Source organism: Dryobates pubescens, chromosome 21, assembly GCF_014839835.1.
Source record: "Dryobates pubescens isolate bDryPub1 chromosome 21, bDryPub1.pri, whole genome shotgun sequence".
Taxonomy (NCBI): Eukaryota; Metazoa; Chordata; class Aves; order Piciformes; family Picidae; genus Dryobates; species Dryobates pubescens.
In genome coordinates, this window is record NC_071632.1 from 21,321,792 (window position 1) to 21,338,244 (window position 16,453).

The 16,453-nt window shown below is 45.8% G+C and overlaps 1 protein-coding gene across 1 annotated transcript in view; it reads left to right on the forward strand.

Annotated features, from left to right (window-relative positions):
- Positions 1–962: 962 nt before the first annotated feature.
- Positions 963–16,453, forward strand: part of ARHGAP21 (Rho GTPase activating protein 21) — a 66,090-nt gene continuing 50,599 nt past the window's right edge. The window contains exon 1 of the mRNA XM_054171418.1: positions 963–1,042. The gene's annotated coding sequence lies outside the window, so the exon portion shown is untranslated. The remainder of the gene's footprint in view (positions 1,043–16,453) is intronic.

Sequence of the window (16,453 nt, forward strand, 5' to 3'; positions counted from 1 at the left end):
TAGATAGTTACCATGTGTTGTGAGGAAGTGTATGTGTTCCACCTAGTAATAGTTGCTAAGCAGGACATTTCTCCCAGCCTCTTGTCAGCACAGACTGCTTCAGTTCAGATCATTTAACTTGGAGGAGGAGATTTTTATTCTTGTTCTTAATATTTCAAGCTCTCTAATCCCCTTCTTTAAGTGCTTTTGCTGAGGTCACATTCAGTTTGTGCTGTGCAATACTACTACTGTTCTTTGTAATTAGGTGTTGCAAGGGTAGCAGAGAATCCTTGGCATGTATATCTTCAGGTGAACCTGGATGGCTTTGTCATACACAAGTTGCTGGCAGTGGTGAGAAGGGGAGAGATTGGCTTAGACTCTGGCACTTGTTTGCAGAGCCCTTGAGATGACAAATCAGAATGTGTTGGTTTGGGTAAAACAAATGAGGCCATTTCTGTATAAGTGCTTTACACTTAACAGTTGCTATTTGACGACCCAGTTTGTTTGACCCTCGTACTGTGTTTAGAATCGGAGCCCTAAGCTTTTGGATCTCATGAAAACACAAGGAGGCATCGTCACAATCGTGCCTAAGCAAGTGTAAGATTCATATGCTATGAGGTATGACACTAAAGGGTCGATAATCAGCCTGGTTTCAGCAGCAGGAATGAAGAGGGGAGGAGCAGCAGCGCAGTTTGAGAGCAGCTTTTGTGTTTGCTTTGAGGGAGAGTGAGGATGTCCTGGTTTCCTCCCCCCCCCAAGTGCACCATTTGGCAGCTTCAAAGTATTATTTTGAAGAATGTTCTGCAGTTCTGTCAGTTTATCTTGTTGAGTTGACACATGCTTGGAGTGGGAAGGGAGACTGAGCAGGAAGGAAGGTCCTTGTTCCTGAATGTCATTACTGCATAGCTCTCATATCCTCGAGGATCGCTAGGACAGAAGCTGAGTCAGAGCACAGCAGCAGCCGGCGCTGCAGCGAGCCATGGCCCAGATCAGGATTTTGGACTGCGTGATCAATCACAACTGGAGCTTTCTCTGTAACCTCTATTGTGCCTGGAGTGGGCAGGTTTGTTTGCTTCTCCTTACAATTATAATTCTTATGACTGTGTAATTTGGTGTAGGGGGGGAAAAACAGCTCTGGAGATATGTCCCCACCCCCAGTCCTGCTGAGGATGTAGTATTAGGAATGCTGCCGTTGACTAAGGAGTTTCTCTGGAGTTCCTAAGCATACAAAGCACCTTGTGACTAGGTAATTGCTCTTTTTAACACTTTGAGTGCTTTGTTCTCTTAGAGCCTTAAGCTTTGAGTGGTTTACTTTGAGTTGCACAAAAAGAGCAATGTCACCTACAGGGAGGGGGAGAGATGCCAGCATCAACTGCAGTGATAATGAACATAAAGCTCACTTAATTTTCTGGTTTATTAGAAGTCAGGTATCTTGGCTGCTCACAAAATACTTGATCATGAATATGATTTAAAAAAATAGCAGGGATGGTGGTGGTGTTACTTCAAACATCCACAGGATGTTATTGAGTTGTTAATATGGACAGATTGATGGCTAATTGACTTACTGCAGAACTGGGAGGGGGAAGTGTGGAACAAAAACCTGCCTGGATTTGGAATGAAAATGTTTCCAAGTGGAATCCACTTCCTAAATGATTTAAAATAGCATATGCAGTTGTAATGCTACTTTCAAGATACTTCAGGTATTACCTGCATTTCTCATACAACATTCAGCCAGTCACTGAAGCAAATCTGACTTTTTTCCTGTGGTGTAAGGGAGAGGTGAGCACTTCCTATAAAGTTGCAGTTTCAGTGTAGTAAGTAGAGGCAGATGATACAGAAATATTCCCGCCATACACAGAAGTCCTTTGAAACAGTGCACCACTTACAAAGCAAACAACCCCTGGATGTGTCACGTCTGTACTGGAACTTCTTAATTGGGCACATACATTGCTGTGGTGGTGTAGGGTTGGTTGTGGTGGTTGGTGGTTGTGTTTTGTTTGGGGTTTGTTTCTAGATGATGCAAAAGCTGATTCATAATGCCTGGGTTTTTTGAGTTATCTCCTTAATGTTGTTCACAGATTGCATCAGGTTGAAGGGCACCCTCAAAGGGCATCTTGTCCAACCCCTCTGCAGTCAGCAGGGACACCTCCAACTACAGCAGGCTGCCCAGGGCCATAGCAAGTCTCATCTTGAATGTCTCTAGGGATGGGGCCGCAACCACATCCCTGGGCAGCCTGTTCCAGTATTTTACTACTCATTGTGAAGAACTTCCTTCTAATGTCCAACCTAGATCTACCCTGCTCCAGGTTCAAACCATTGCCCCTCATCCTGTCACTCCAAGCCCTTCTGAACAGTCCCTCCCCAGCTTTCCTGTAGGTCCCTTTCAGTTAGTGAAATGCTGCTCCAAGGTCTCACCCAGAGCCTTCGCTTCTTCAGGCTGAACAGCCCTAATTCTTTCAGCCTGTCTTCATAGGAGAGGTGCTCTGATAATCTTTGTGGCCTGACCTGCTCCAACAGTTACATCTTTCTCTTGTGTTGGGGGTCCCCAGAGCCGGACACAGCAGTGCAGGTGAGGTCTCACCAGAGCCGAGTGACAGAATGGCCTCTTTCGTCCTGCTGGCCATGCTTCTTTTGATGTGATAGACCTTCTGGGCTGTAAGTGTGCGTGATTGGCCCATGTCCAGTTTCTCATCCAGCGGTACCCCAAGCCCTTCTCTGCAGGGCTGTTCTCATTCTCATCACCCCTCAGCCTGGACTGACAGCAAGGATTACCCCAACCTAGATGCAGGACCTTTCACTTACAGGTTAAAGAGGAAGCATGAGCCGTGATTTTCACAGGTGCTTAACTGATTTAAGTTTGATCTAATTTGCTGACACTTCTGTAAGCATCACATCCTATGCTTCAGAGCAACCCAGGAGAAAAAAGGCTCATGATATGGCAGTCCTGTGAAGTGTTAAAATGAGTTTGATGTTTGGTATAACCAGAGGGAAGGGAAAGAGAGGTTGTCAGCAATTTGAAGTGGAAGGTTTAATTAGCACACACACACACATACTCTTCCTCCTGTTTGATCTTCTAGATTTTAAGTAGAGTCTGTAATGGCTGTGTAGGTTGGTTTTGGTGTTGTTGGGCTCCCTATAAACTATAAATTCTAATGAGTTGCTGCTTATACTTTTCTTTGAAATGAGGCTGAAAGTTCACTGAGGGGCTATTACAGAGCAGCTCCTCTCTTCACGCTGCACTGACATGCCCTGGCAGAGGTGGAAGCTGTCAGGCCCGCTCAGGCCTGCGTGCTGCTTTGTATCGTGCTTGCTCTTCACCATCTCCACCTAGAAGTGTCCAAGGAGGCTGCTAGTGAGGATAGCAGGTCAGTGACCTGTGAAGTCTGAGACTAACAGCTCTTTCTGAAGTGGGACTCTGTTTTGACTCATGGTCTCCTTGAAGTAGCAGGTTGTGCAGTCTTTGGCAATTCCCATCCATCCTCACCTCAGTAAAAGATCAGGGGATGAATGAGTGCTTGTGGTCTGAGAGCTGAGTTGAAGACCTGCCTTACAGGAAAACAGATTTCTGCTAAACTGTTACCAAAGCAAGTACAAACCTAGTTAGTAATCTGTATGTGTGACTAATGACTTCTCAAATGAGATTAGAGAGTTATTCAAAGGATTCCTTTTGGTTGTGCTGCTCACCCCCCAGCATACATTTCCTGAAGTTTGGTTTTTAAAACAAGAAGTGAACAAGTATGAAAAGGGCAGGAATATTTTCTTCTGTCTACCAGGATAATTTAGATTTTACAAAACCCACTTTGATAATGCAGCATAAAGGTGATTGGAGGCAGTCACCTTTGCAGTCTGGCACAGCAGGCTGTTGGGTGTCTCCAGATGTTTGCAAAGGATCTGCAGCGTTTCCTGCTAAAGCAGAAATCTCTCAATCAAATTAGTAGATGATGTCAGTCACTGTTGTTCTGTTGAAATCAATGAGTTGCAGTTTGCAGTTCAAACGTTGGATGCAAATGTCAAATTAGTGAAGGAAAGGAGCAGGTAAAAAGCTTGTGTCCTGTGGGAGACCACTGTAAAGAGGTTAATGTGCAGGTTTGTTGCTGGACTCACCTAGACTGTGCCTAAAGTGTCAGGTGATTAAGCCCATTATGAATGTAGACTGGTCTTGGTCAACAAGGAACTCCTAGCTAGTGTGGGGGTTTGGGGTTTGTTGTTGTTTGGTTGGGTTTTTTCCCCCCTTTGATGTTCATGGAGTTGTCTCAACCCTAACAGCATGCTAGGTGTGATCAAAGCAAGAGGAGTTCTTCAGCAAATGTATACAAGTGCTGAACAGTGGTTTTACTCTGTAACATAACAGTTGGGCTTATCTTCAGTAGGATGCAGAAACTACCCCAGTGTCCTTGTTAAGGACATCCTTTATCAGCCTTCAGCATGCAGGTGAACTCTTGAGATGCTTGATGTGTCTATTCTACTGGCCACAATGGGCTATATTAGAACATACATGTCTAAAGCAATGAATAACACTCTTCAGACAGCTGGGAAAATTACTTGTAGGTGATGTAACAGTTTTAGTTGGTTTGGGTCTTTTTTTCCTGCTTTCATCACAAATAATCCTGCTTCAAGGTGTTAGATAGGGAATTGTGGACCACAATGTTGTCATTTTAGCAGCAAAGAGCATCACACATCACTGCTCTGAGCAGGCTTTTACTGAGGAGAACAGACCTCCTCCTGTGCAGTTCTCAGTTGGGTCTTTGCTGAACAACATTGGGCTTTATTTGTTTATCCTCTTGCTGCATCCTGATCTCTAAGAGCAAACCCCTAACCCTGAGTTGCTCAGCCATAGACAGGTATGCTTCAGAGTTCTGTACCCTTAGTAGGCTGCTGAGCTGCACAGAGTGGGCCTGACCATTGAAGTCGTTGGGCTCAGAGGAGTCTTCTCATCGAAGACTATCCTGATGCACATGGGAGTACATTAGTATGATGTCATATTAGAACAGCCAAGATCTGTTCTTTCTTTTCTGAAGAAACAGTTTTGAGTTTATTATTGGAGGCTCTGTCTCCTGGGAGGCACTATGTGAGAAGGAGATGCTGCAGTGCAAGCCTGGGTCTCGCTGCATTCAAGCCCCAGAAAGCACCAGTACTGCAGCAGCTGCTGCACTGCAGCTATTCCTCTGCCTTCAGAGAATCTCTAGTAATGTTACAAAAGCTTCCCAGTCCTTGTGTGTCACTTGGAGGATGAAATAACAAAGGTGGCTGCATTCCTTCTGAAATACTTGCAGCTGATAACGGTTTTGAAATGTGATATTGATACTGGCTTACTGTGCTCTTCTGTTTATCTGCTGCCTGGAGGAGGGAGGGCATATGACCTAAATCTTGCCTCATAGCAGGGCAGGGTGTGATGTTTTCAGGTTTTATTGAGTAAAAGGTGTAAAATCATCACAGGAAATAGTTGGTGGCTTTACTCATTGTGGGAATTCACACTGCTGGAGAAAGGTTTTGTAATGCCCAGGAGTACAGGGAAGTAACTTGGCAACAGCGAGCAGTTGGAGCTGTAGTAAGGGGCAAGCAAAGACAAGTAGTTCTTAAATAAGCAAATCTATTTGTGTTAAAATAGATTGCTTCTCTCTTCCCACCCTGGCCTCTGGACAGAGACACAAGGGTAGATTTAGTCACCCTATCAGCTGCTCCTGCTGAGTGCAAACTGCGGGTCACATATGATCACATCATAAGCCAACGTTCAAAAGCTTCTGGATTTGCAGCTAAACTGAAAATCCTGTGGCCAACTTTCTCCTCTTTATCCTCTTAGTGATATCTTATCTCTGGGCATAAAGATTTAAGGTGATTTTGTTTCAGGTTACTGACATAGTCCTTTCTTTTAAGCTTTCTGTGCATTTTACCTTTGCAAATGAAGTTCTTCACTGAAAAAGCTGCTTTTCTTCCTCTGTATAAGCACAACAGATTGAAATGTAGAGCTTTGAAGTCCTTTACCTGGACTGCTGGGTATGTGGCTTTGTGCCTGTATGCTGATCTTTTTAAACCTTACACTGTAGTGGTTTGCACATCCTCTGGTGTGTTCAAATGAAGTGTCTTGGAAGGTGGGAGCAGGGTGGTATTGCAGTGGTGGGTTTGTCTGCAGGAGGTTAGGAGTAGTCTCTGTATGAGGAAGCTTTAACACTGAGTAGCTGCAGCTGTATCTTTAGGTTATTTTTCAGGAGGGAAGCTGGGGGGGGTGTAAAGGCTCCTGACAGGATTGTCTGGCAAGTTTTGTGGTGTCTGGAGCCACGCTCTGTTAAACTTCCCGAGAATCTGAAGCTTGGTACAAATAGTTCCTCTCTCAACCAGCTGTTCTTCAAGCTCTCCCCATGTGTCTAGATACATCTTTTGCAAGCAGAGCTGGGTGCTGGGATAACAGCTCCCTTCAAATAGCTGTGTGCTTAGGGCAGCAACTTGGATTTTGTCTTCAAGTCTCAATTCCCTGATATTTCAAAAGCTTCCATTTGGCTTTGATATCAGAGGTCAGATATATTTCTGAGGTCAGAAGAGATACTTCTGAGGTCAGAGATATTTCTGCTGTACATGAAATAAAAACTTGAGTAAAACAGCAATACTGCAGAATTGAATTCTCTTTAAAGCTTGAATTACCAAGGGGTGACCATGATGTGTTCATGCAGATAAAGTGTAGCCAGTGTCTAAATGAGCTCATTCTTCTTGTTTTTAGAAGAGGAATGAGCATTTCTGCTTTTGTTGAAAAGTTAGTAGCTTTAGTAGAAGAACATCAACCTCATGCTTACATTTGATGGGAGCAGGTGTAAGGTGTACTTCTGTCTCACTGCTGAGCCCATGAAGCAAAGCCCTTACTCAGTGTTGTAGCTGCATCCTGGAGTAGCCCAGTCCAAACACCAGGGTTTGTCATAGGGACAAGGAGGCTGTGGTGCTCTCTTGGGCCAGCTGAAATGGATTCTTTGATTCCAGACATAGCCTGAGGCCACAGTGGAGAGAAAGAGACAATGAACTGAAGGAAAGCTGCCAAACAGAGAGGGACCTGGGGGTGCTGATTGACAGCTGCCTAAACATGAGCCAGCAGTGTGCTCAGGTGGCCAAGAAGGCCAATGGCATCCTGGCCTGCATCAGGAATAGTGTGGCCAGCAGGAGCAGGGAGGTCATTGTGCCCTGTACTCTGCACTGGTTAGGCCACACCTTGAGTCCTGTGTCCAGTTCTGGGCCCCTCAGTTTCAGAAGGACATTGAGAGACTTGAAGGTGTCCAGAGAAGGGCAATGAGGCTGGGGAGAGGCCTTGAGCACAGCCCTGTGAGGAGAGGCTGAGGGAGCTGGGGTTGCTGAGCCTGGAGAAGAGGAGGCTCAGGGGAGACCTTCTTGCTGTCTACAACTACCTGAAGGGTGGTTGTAGCCAGGAGGGGGTTGGTCTCTTCTCTCAAGCAACCAGCAGCAGAACAAGAGGACACAGTCTCAAGCTGTGCCAGGGGAAGTTTAGGCTGGAGGTGAGGAGAAAGTTCTTCACTGAGAGAGTTGTTAGCCATTGGAATGTGCTGCCCAGGGAGGTGGTGGAGTCACCATCCCTGGAGGTGTTCAAGAGGGGATTAGATGTGGCACTTGGTGCCATGGTCTAGTCATGAGGTCTGTGGTGACAGGTTGGACTCAATGATCTTTGAGGTCTCTTCCAACCTTGGTGATACTGTGAAATAGGCACAGTGCTGCTAATTTTCATCTTTGACTGCCATGCCTTTTACAGCCATTTGGTAACTCCTAGTGACCTGATCTGTAAGAGTTTTCCCTCCACAGGGTACTGTTAATACAGGTGTAGAAAGCCATGGTGCCGTGGTCTAGTCATGAGGTCTGTGGTGACAGGTTGGACTCAATGATCTTTGAGGTCTCTTCCAACCTTGGTGATACTGTGAAATGTGTAGGTAGCTTCAGAGCTGAGCTGAGGTTAAAGCTGTGGTGCATCTGGTTACTGAACTGGGGTCTGTGCACGTTGAGGTTTGCACTGTGCAGTGATTTTATTTTTCCTAATGGCTTCTGCCAAACCATTTCACCTGTGAATAGGTGTGCTAGAATAGTTGGGAAGTCTAGTGGAAGCTGTCTGGCAGGTTGTGTGCTTGGTGAAGCCCATGTGATCCTAGAGAGCAGGAGAGTACAAGCTGTGTTGAAACTGACTCCTGTGTTTGCAGGGGTGTCTTAGCTGGGAACATTGGTGGTGTTCCTTACTGCTCTCTCCCCATTCGTAGGAAGCAGAGTGGGTCATGGGGTGACTCATTCTGGGGTCTATCACAAAGTTCCCATAGGCTGAAAGAAGGTAGCCCTTGACAGGCAGTGACTGTGTGCAGACCACTCCTCGTCATCGCTGTCAGGTTGCTGAGAAGGTTCTTTTATGCATGGAGTAATCGCCACGGCTGCTGCAGTGTCGAGGGGCAGAAGCAGGCTCTCTGGTCTCCTGTCTCTGATATTTCCAGATCAGACTGTTAAGGTGAAGACAAAGCATTTCCTATTATGAACAAGCAGAGAAGGAAAAGCTTCACTTAGCCTAATTTAGGATCACGTGACATTTTGCTGTTTGCTGCTAGCCCTGCAGATGTTTCCTCTCTTTCCACTTTAAGGATGTAGCTGTTAAGAGGGGAGGCTTTTGCTAATGAGCCTATGAGAAAACAAGGAAACTCTCAATTCCTTTTTGTTTTTAATGTTTTTCTGACTGCATTTAATACTGTGAGCTCTGTGTTTTATTCCATAAATAGTAAATGCAAGGTATAAAGAAAAACACATTGTGAAAGTGGTTTGCAGTTACTCTCTCTTGGTGCTGTTACCTATCATCATCTAAACTGAAGTGGACTTCATTAGCTCTGAAATGAATCTCAGTGAAGTACAGGTTTGCAGTGTGAACAAACTACTCCAGCTGCACATGGATGTGACACAAACCCCCTTAGACTTAGGGGTGTCTATCTGTGTATAAACCTCATAGGTTTGTAGGTTAGGTTAGCGTCATCTTTTATTGAGTTGAAGGATGCAAACCTTGATAGTATCTAATGTTTAAAGGGAGATGTGGTAAGTTAGTTTGTTCTGCCACTCTGCTCTTGTGAGACCTCACCTGAAGGTGAGGTGGTGGTGTCCAGCTCTGGAGCTCCAAACACAAAAAAGACACAGACCTGTTGGAGAGTAGGTCCAGAAGAGGCCATGAAGAGGATCAGAGACCTGGAGCACATCTCCTACCAAAACATGCTGATATGGTTGGTGGCTGACCAGCCTGGAAAAGAGCAGGCTTGGGGAGACCTTAGAGCAGCATTTCACAGGGCACCTTCAAAGACTGAAGAAGCACTGTTTAGAAGGGCTTGTAGTGATAGGACAAGGGGAAATGGTTTTAAACTGTAGCAGGGTAGATTTAGATTGGGCATAAAAGAAGTTCTTTACAACGAGAGTGGTAAAATCCTGGAACAGGTTGCCCAGGGAAGTGGTTGAGGCCCCATGCCTGGAGACATTCCTGATCAGACTCCCTGTGGCCCTGGGCAGCCTGATCTAGTTGGTGTCCCTGCTGACTGCAATGGGGTATGGACAAGATGCCTGCTGAGGGTCCCTTCCAACCTGATGCATTCTGTGAACACACAGACTGCGGTAGGGAAAGCTTAGGCTGTGTGATAAGCTGCATGTCTGGAGGGGTTTATTACTTGGTTTGTGTGCACCTTGACTTTACTGAGAAATGAAGATGCTGTTTGTTTCTCCCGTGGATGATTGCTTACTGGAGCAGTGCATAGGATCATGTGTGCCTCTGTCCTCCTCCCCACCCCCTCCAGCCAGCTCTGTGCCTGCATGGTGCATGGCAGCAGTGCATGTCTCCGTCCTCTGCCTCGCAGCCATCTGCCGTGCTGGCACACATGCCTTGCTTCCCAAAGGGTGCAGATTTCCCACTTACTTCATAGACTTGGAGCTGTCACATTGCTTTCTTGAGCTGGCCTCCTTACCTGGGCTTGATTTGGGGCTGTGATTTATGTAGCTTATTGAATTGCTTCATTCACTTCTGCAGTGCATTTCAAAGGCTGTGTTGTGTTCTCCCCAATCTCTGCTCCAGGCAGGCAACTTGCTGGATGCACCAGTATAGGTTGGGGACTGACCTGGTGGAGAGCAGAGTAGAATAAAGGGACCTAGGGGGTCCTGGTGGACAGAAGGATAACTGAGCCAGCAATGTGCCCTGTGGCCAAGAAGGCCAGTGGTATCCCAGGGGGCATTAGAAGGGCTGTGGTTAGTAGTTTGAGAGAGGTTCTCCTCCCCCTCTGCTCTGCCCTGGTGAGGTCACATCTGGAATATTGTGTCTGTTTCTGGGCCTTGCAGATCAAGAAGGACCTCAGGGAACTGCTTGAAAAGAGTCCATCCCAGAGCCACAGAGCTGCTGCAGGCAGTGGAACATCTCCCTGCATGGCCAGGCTGAGGGAGCTGGGGCTTGGAACAGAGCAGCCTGAGGGCTGCCCTCACTCCTGGGGATAAAGATGTGCAGGGCTGGAGCCAGGCTCTGCTCAGGGATGTCCAAGGACAGGACAAGGGGCACTGGGGGAAAGCTGGAGAAGAGGAAATTCCATGTGAACATAAGCAGAAGCTTTGTCACTGTGAGGGTACAGAGCCCTGGAGCAGGCTGCCCGGGGAGGTTGTGGAGACAGTGAAAACATCCAGTGAAATAGTTCTTCTGTGACCTGCTCTAGGTGATCCTGTGCTGGCAGGGAGGTTGGACTAGAGTCTGTGTAATTAAAAGAGTATTTCAGGCTTGTATTTCATCTAGGCAGGCAAATATCCTGTGCCTCGTGTGTGCATGACACCCACTCTGTGGGAAGGGGGGAATGGGGTCGCTGGGTTTTGGAGTTAAAGAAGTCTTCCTCTGGAGACTGATTTAACTTTCCTCTTTTTTCTTATTCCTCCCCTGGCCTTCCTGAAGAGCTGTTGCATGGAAGAAAAGTTCTGGGCCCCAGTTCCTAAAGCAGACTGTCTTCTAATGTTAGCAGTGGTCCCCAGAGAGAGGAGGTCTCGACTGGACCAGGCTTACCTGTCTCTGGGAGTGCAATCTCCTGCTGGTTGTATGTGTGAGGGCTTGTACTCCATTATCTCCACATCTCAGCTTTCTCTTGTGGTGAGAGTGGTTCTGTAGCTGTTTGATCTTTTGAGCTTTGAGGGCTTGTTTGCATCTTCATTTCCAGTTTCAGGGCTTCATGGCAAGGCAGCCTCCCACTGAAAACAGGCTCTGCAGTTCCCACCGTTGGGCTGCCAAGTGCTTCCTGCAGCGCTCTCAAATGTGTAGTACTGAGGTGGACAGGATGGAGACATACTTTCTGTCTCATGCTCTGAGGGTTACCTGGAATGGTGTCCATCATGGTATTTTGGGGGCGATCCATTTCCCTGTGTCCTGTTCTGCACAGTAATGGAGGAATAATTAGGGGTGTTAGGTAGTGGAGGTGGCATTTGGGGATGTGGTTTGATGGCCGTGGTGGTGTTAGGCCAGTGGTTGGACTTGATGATCTTGAGAGGTCTTTTCCAAGCAAACCAGTTCAAGGATTCTGGGGTAGGTGACTCCAGTTGTCTGATTGTTCTGTTCAGGGTCTATTCTCAGCAGTGTCACTGTAGATAAAAGCTTGTTCATCCTGAACTACTCTCACTGCAGCCTGCTCTGTTGTGGCCATGCCTAGTTTTAGTGAGTGCTGCTAATGGGAAGTATGTGTTAGCTATTACATGAATCAATGCCTATACTGCTGGGTTGTATATCTTGTACTGTGAACTTGTAATTGAGAGTTGAACTCATTACTGGACAGAGGGAAGCTTTTAATTTTAACATTACAGTGATTTATTTCTACTTAGAGAGGTTCAGTTTGGCACAGGAATAGGTCTCTTAGCCATGCCCAGGTAGTGTTCCTGTTTCTAAAAGGCAGAGAAGAAAAAAATGTACTCTCTGATGAAATTGGAAATCCTAGCAGTGCTTAGCATCAGGGCTTGAGTGGGATGAGCATTTCATTTGGGGAGAGGCTGTACAGCAGAGAGTTGGCATTCAGCTTAAAGTTTCTTAAGTCTAGCATGGATAGCTGTAAAACCCAGTTGCAGTTGCTGCCTTTCTCTCTCTCTTTTTTTCTTTGCCTCTTTTTATACAAATTCTAGATGCATTTTGGTTTTCCCTGGTACTAGCTTGCATCCAAGATCATACAGCTGGGATTTTTATAGGTTCCCTTTTATCCCCCCAATTTGGCAGGCTGATCTCCATCTGTCAGGGTGGCTTTGGAGACAGTGATGGTTTCATCTTCTAGCTACCCTGTGGACAGCAAATGCTGGAAGGCTTCTTAGAGGAAGGGGCACTGTACCTGTGCTGCCAGGCCACACTGCCTTCCCTGCATTTCTCTGCCAACATCCTTCCTGCTTGTTCAGGGGAAGACTGCAGGCTTTGGTTGAGCATAAGGGTCAGGAGTTTGAACAAGTGGATGTCTGACATGTAGGTCCTGGCTTTCCTTCATCCCAGCTGTTCTGCTGGTCTCTCTGCAGGCATTTTTTCCAGTGAGAGGCTAAGGCTGAAAGTGGTGGAACTCGAGTTTGCTTTGAGGAGAAAGCAGTGTCCTAGGTAGGAGGTGGATTTACTTAAGGTGTCCCTCAGTGTCAGCAGCTACTTTTCTCTGACTGGAAGCTACCTCTATAGTAAAGATGCTATTTGTACATTCCATTTGGGTTTAAAGACAGTAGAAGTGTCTTCTTTCACCAGGGCTTGAGACCATTTCACCATGTGACCACAGCATTTGTCTTCCTAAATGTGACTCATCTGCCTTGAAGTCCTTGATTTATGACCTCCAGGAGAACTGCAGGGACTCACTTTGCACCTTGTATGAATGATGCTGCTTTGGGTGCCACTGAGAGGAAACACAGGCTGCTGTTCTTTGGGTGTTGGATGCAGCTCCCTGTGCTGCAAACGGGGATGGTGAGGATGCATCTGAAGGCAAAGGTGCAGAACCTTTTCTTCGGTCTCTGGGATGTTTCTTACAGGAAGCGTTACTTGTTTTCAGGATGCAGAGAGACTTGGAGAGTTTGGGGTGGGTTTCTGTCATATCAGGACCAGGGAAATGTCCTCTCCAGTGGATTAACCTTTTGCTCTGAGTTTGCTTCTGTGCAGAAGTCCCAGTCTGTCACCACAGGAGAAAATGAGTGAGGATGGGAAGGGGTCATGCTGTCCTCTAGGCATGGTAACATTTCCTTGCTTCATCACTTCTGATCAGATAGGTGTAGCAAAAACAAAGGGTTATATTTATGATGTTCAATAAATAGTCAATAATTATTATCACCTCATTTGACCTTGTCAGTCTCTAGCAAAGCAATCTGAAGTTTTCCATATGATTGATACTAAAAAGTTCAGTGGCTTGTAACTTCATTTAAAACCCAGCAGTGGAAGCACCTGGCTGTTAAAGAAACAAAGGCTGACTTGCAGTGGAACTTGCTGTTGGTCTGTGGGTAACATTTCCTTTCCTCTATTGGGGGGATTTTTTTGTCCCATTCTGTAGCCTTAGCAAGAAAAGATGCTTTTCTGGTTGGTTGGTGGTTGGTTGGTTATTCCCTCCCTCCCTCCTCTCTGTTACCTTTGTAAAGTTCCTCATACTTAGTCACATTAAAGTAAGGTCAAACTGTTCTAGAAAAGCCCTTTTTTCCCTCTGGAATTGCAGATTTAACAGGGCAGTTAGCTGAGTGATAGCTACTTTGGTACAGAAACTAGGGAGAATAAATGACCCAATAAAAGAAATCTCACTGTTTTCAAGTGAGCTCAGTGTTTGTTAGAGCATTTGGAATATCCTCTTGGTGTCTTGGGATAATTTAGGGATTAATAACTATGTTCAAGATGTTGCTTTGCTCTGGCTTATGTCAGTGGTTGCTTAGAGTGTTACTTTGTTCGTTGTCTTATGTAGCACATATTATGGCTATTGAATCAGTAAAATGAGTACCATCAGCTCATTTTCTGTCCAGCCTATCTCCATTTAGCTGAACTGTTGGCTCAGGTATCACATTTCTCAGACTAGATAACAGTCGAAGGTTGATGAATGCGGCTGCAGCAGGTGCTGCCTAGCACCGCCCGTCCCTGGGCTGCTCTTGGGGGGTTGGTAGGTGCTCAGCTGCTGGCTCAGCTCCAACACTTGTTTTTCTTTTCCTTTTCTGTTTTTTTTTTCCTCCTTCTGCTTTTAAATTTGAATTTAGGCTTCAGTAAATGCAGTTTGGGTAACCTTTACATCTACAGTGCAGCTTCTACTAACAGAACACAAAGAAATCACTTACGGTCAAAACAAAACTACAGATCCATCTGGCAATGGGTCAGGAGATGAAAGGCTGGCTTGGGCTGACATGCAAATTGGGTGGTTTGTAGAGCCTTTGCAGAATTATTTCTTTTAGACTGATAGAATGGGAAATGACTTATTTGAGATTTATTCTTAATTGGGCATTGTATCACTTCCTGATTTTCCATCATTCTCTTCCTCGTGTTTCGGTCCCAGTGATCCAGGGAGTTCAAGGCACCATGTGAATTGTCACAAGTACTTCTGTTGCTCAAAGGGTTAAATCCAATGTTCACCCCAACTCTGCTTTTTACAATGCACTTACAGCATCTGTTGTATGTCCTTGTAATTGCCTATAACAGGAAATGATGCTTGGAGATACTTTGTGCAGAAACCTTGTATGAAGAACTCCTGAGGGAAATGATGTTTGATTCATTTTTAGTAGCCTGGGATTCTTCAGTCCTTGAACCTGATTGTGTGCATTCTGACTAACATTGGAGCATGGCATCTATAGAAAAACAAACTTGGGGATCTCCACTAAGGAATATGGCAAAATAATCTTGGGGGGGTGGTGGTTAGATTTCAGATGAAATGAGTGAAAATGAATGTTTTGGTTTCTTTTCTCTTGAAATGCAACTCGACAAATTACCTTAAAAATAGGAGATACTAACTGATTTGCGACTTGACTGCTGCCATTGTTGGCTCACAAGGAAAGCCACGTAGCAGCTCTGCCTTCAGTGACATTCCTGCCTATGCTAAACACTGTCTGTTTCTTGCTTGCTGTCTTGCATCCTTGTTTTGTTGGTGGGTTTGAAAACTTATTCATGCTGTTTTTGAAGCCTTCTCTGGCGAGGGACAGTGATGGGTGTGCTGTGGCTGGGCACGTCACAGGGTTACTCGGCAGATGTTCACTCTCCTTCTCTTTGTAATTCAAATTGATGGCTGTTCATCGTGGGACTGTGGAAGCTGCTGTTACTGAACATGTTAGCGTTAGTACTGCTGCCCTCTCTGTCCTGTTGGCAGAGCTTGTAGTGGCTCCCAGGCTGGCATGAAGAGAACCTCTTAGTTCTGGCTTCTCTTCCCAGCAACAGTGATTGGGCCAGGGAGTAGTGATGTTTATCAACAGTTCAGCAACATAGAATCACAAAATATTTTTGGTTGGAAAAGACCTCCAAAATCGCCCAGTCCAAGCATTCTCTAAGTACTACATCTTTCCCTCTTTGAAACACCTCCTGGATGGGGATTCAACCACCTCCCTGGGGAGCCTGTGCCAGTGGTTGAGAATCCTTTCTTCTGATCTCCAACCTAAACCTCTCCTGGGGCAGCTTGAGGCCATTTCCTCTCATTGTCCCACTTTTTACTAGGGAGAAGAGACCAACACCCACCTCACTACAACCTCGAGTTGGAGAGAGCCAGAAGGTCTCCCCTGAGGCTCCTTTTCTCCAGACTAAGGAACCCCATTTCCCTCAGCTGCCCCTCACCAGCCCTGTTCTCCAGAGACCTGTGTTTTGAATTCAGGTTACAGCATTTCCATAGCAAACATCTCGTGTTACACATGCTAAATCTATCTTTTGGCCTAGTAGGAAGGGTTTTGTTGGAAAAAAGCCTCGGGTGTGTTGTAGACTTGGATTTATCCCTGTTAGCTTAACCTTGCTGTGAGGCATTGTGGCTGGTGTGTGATACCTGTGGCTGTTTTCGAGCGCTCAAAGCTTCAGCATCAAGCGTTGCCTATAAATAACAGGAGATTGCAAGGGAATGCTGAGTGGATGGGCTGCTGCCCATCACTTCACAGAGGAAATCACTGGCATTCTTCAGAGGCCAGGGACTGCTTTTTTCAAAATCTATTTTCTATTTTTTGGAGCTATTTCTTTTGCCATTTCCCTAGGATCAAGATGTTCTCACTGGCTGCAGTTTCAACACATGTTAGGAGATGGAAAGACTGAGAAGGGACATTAGTTTGTGCAGAACTGAAAAATAACTGTTGTGTTTGGAACCTGAACAGACTGGTGGAGAACACCTCAGCAGCAAACCCTTGTCCTTAGCCTGAGGGGTCATGTAACCTTTACCTTACTCTTTGCACTGCTTGAACTTCAAACTCGAGCCTCTTGTTTTGCCCCAGTTCTCCCTGATTTTTCATGTCAGTCCTCTCATTGCAAAGCCTTTTTGCTTTCACACCAACACTTGAAAATGTGATGGAAGGT